Below are 3,438 nucleotides of genomic sequence, written 5' to 3' on the forward strand. Positions count from 1 at the left end.
AGCAAGGGAAGGGGATTTTGAGGATAGAGGAAGCAGGGAAGTTCTGGTTCTGTGGGGTGTTGGTGGGGAGATCGTTCGCGGCGAGGAGGCTGCGGAAGTTTTTGATTTCGAAGAGGGTTTGGACGAAGGAGAGGGTGGTGGGGGTGGCCGGAGAAGAAGTAGACGAAGGAGAATAATACCTAAAGCATCTAGGGTTTTATAATTATAACATTACCAATTTACCTTTTTTGTTATTTTAGGATATAACATTAATTATTTAAATGATTGGCTCATATTGGTTCTCACAGTTACCACAAACAACTTAGTTCTCATTTGATTAAGCCCATATATATATATATATATATGTATATATATGTATGTATATATATGTATGTATATATATGTACGTATATATATATATATATGTATGTATATATATGTATGTATATGTATGGTTCTTTTCTTTGAATATTATTTGGTATAAATAGAATTATTGGTTGTGTTTTTTTTGTCGTGTTCAATGATTATATGCACATGAATGGTTATCTTTGTGTCTTGTAGTAGGGCCATGTCTCGTGGCTCACCTTTTTTAGACCCATAACATTTAGTTTTGGATTTTCCGTAAATGGTTTGACCAGAACCATTGGTACGAACTTTTTTGATTAAATTGACCCCAGAAAACGCATGAACACATGGGTTTTTACGTGGGGGATGATATGCACGTTGCCAATAATACTTCAAGAGACAAGTATCCAATAAGACCGTACCTAAAATGTTTAATATTAACTTTCATAATTCAAAATGAATGACCTTATGTTAGGGGTTGTTTACCTAAATGCTTACCTGGTAAGCGCTTATCGTTAAGAGTCAACACTATAATTTATTTTATCGGATAAGATTGTAGTACATCAAAACGTATATAATGCAACAATTTACCTGGTAAGCGTTTACCCGAGTAAGAGTCGTCACCTTCACTTACCGGGTAAGACTCTCCATTCTTATTATCGTTCTTACCGGGTAAGATTTTTGCCCTTTGCCATGTTCATCCGGTAAGGAAAATTGCCCAATAAGTATTTACCGGGTAAGCGTTTAGTAAACGGTCCCTTAATGTTACAGAGAATTTTTTTCAAATAGTGACGTCAAATTTGACTATAAGAGATAAATATCGGGATATTTTTTACAACATCATAAATGATCCACTGGTTAATTCATTGTTTTTCATATATGATGTATTGTGTTCAAGTCTTTTATTGCAAAAAAAAATTCAGAAATATAATAAATCTGTAATTAAAAGCTAAAAAGAAATATAACAAATATAGTGATAATTTTTCACAAAATCTGCATTGGTTTGTTGGTTAATTCATAACTTTTCATATGTAAGATCCTGTATTCAAGTCTTTTATCACAACTTTTTTCAAAAACATAATAAATTTGAAATTAAAAGCTAAAAACTAAAAAAATAAGAGTAACAGGATTTGAACTCGGGTTTAGGGTGGAAGGCAATCCTTGCAAACCAACACTACAAGGTAAATTTGTGTTCTTAGTATAGTTTCAAAATATATATAATGACACACAACAAATTGGTACAATGACATTATTCATGACCCTATAATTTTTTACACCACGACAGATGAACAAAAAGGTGGCCCGAGCCACCACATGCACCACTTGGGTCCACCCCCAGAATCGGACACCCACGATTTACGTAAAAAATTAGATTTTATATCAAGATTGTGACAAGAAATACAATATATTGAAATCTTGAAATGAATTCGATAATTTTTATATAGATGTTAGTAAATGTAATTTCAAAAAAAATTATAACGACTTAAGAAGCATAACCAGTTGCTTAAAGTCGGGAATAATGGAGTAATTTTATATTTTTTTGCATTAATAATTTGTTACCTGATTTTTTAAATCTGATTATTTATTTTAAATAATCAATAAAATCACAATTAGGGGTCGTTTACTAAACACTTACGTGGTACGTATTTACCGGAGAAATTTTCTCATCGGATGAACATGAGAAGAGTAAAAAATCTTACCGGATAAGAGCGATAAGAATGATGGAGAGAGTCTTACCCGGTAAGCGAGGATGACGACTCTTACCCAGGTAAACGTTCACCCATTAAATTGTTGCATTCGATTTGATATACAAAAATTTTACGCATCAAAATAAATCATAGTATTAACTTATATCAATAAACACTTACCGCATAAGCAATTGGGTAAACAGCCCCAAACACTTAAAATTCATTGTTCTGATTTGAAATAATAAATTTAAAAACAGGTATAAATATCCATTGTTTATGAGAATTTGGGCCTAGAGCCCAAACGGTTTCAGTTGTGGGTTGTGAACTTATGATGCTTATGGGCCAAGATCCACCACTATGTTAATTAAAATTCTCAACTATAAATAAATAAATAAAACATTTCCTATCTGATTTCATTTAACTTTATTACTAGTTAAAATATATGATATTTTATATCATTTTTTTTTCCTAAAAATTAAAACTAATTATATTAAATTATTTTATTCTCTTTCCATCCTCACGACTCCATCCGAATTCGTAGTTGACGTTGAATCTAAAGGATCTACTGTTCGATAAATACCTTTGACGGCTAATCCTCTAATAAGATTTGGGTCGCTCTCGGGGGGGTGATGGCATTGCCGAAGCTCCTTCCTTGGGTGTTCCTTTTTTTTTGCTGTTCAAAAAAAAAATCCTCTAATGGTACGATGGTAGCACCTAAATGTGCAAATGTTAGCACGTTCTTAGAGGAAGGATCACGCTTATCTCAGTAAAGTTTGATTGGTTTGAAGAGCTTCTCGAGATTCAACGATTGCAAATGATACAAGACCGAACCTCATTTACCCTCTGTTTTTAGTATCCACCCCACAATCCCGGAAGACGCCATACCCCGACAACGAAGATCCCACCTCACCCCATATCTTGTTTTCTCGGTGTTTCTTTTTTTTTTTCCCCGGAGATTGACCAAAGTAGCCAATCTCCACAACCAACTTTACTTTTTAGCCATTTTTTAAGGGAATTCTCAATTTGGCCAAATTTTACGCAATTGGGTAAGCTCATTTCCAGATTAAAAAGAAAGAAAGAAAATTTTATGCAACTTCCCATAAGGATCCACATTTACGTAAAAGATTTGCATAAAAATTCCCATCTACGTAAATAATTTTTTTTTTAATCTAAAAATAGGCTTTACGTAAATATGCATTATATATGCGTAAACTTGGACTAAAATTAGAACTTTGTTCTAAAAAGTGAATTTGTTTAGAAAAATGAGCAATTTTGATTTTGGGGTTTTAAACTCTCAATTCCTCCATTGAACACGTATGACGTACCCATTTCAAGATGTGAGAGAATTAAATAGATCCATGGCTGGGTGTGGATTTCATCATCACTCATCCAGCCGGCAGATTTTCACGAAATATGAACACAAGAA

This window comes from Cynara cardunculus, assembly GCF_001531365.2.
Source record: "Cynara cardunculus var. scolymus isolate 2C chromosome LG 11, CcrdV1, whole genome shotgun sequence".
NCBI lineage: Eukaryota > Viridiplantae > Streptophyta > Magnoliopsida > Asterales > Asteraceae > Cynara > Cynara cardunculus.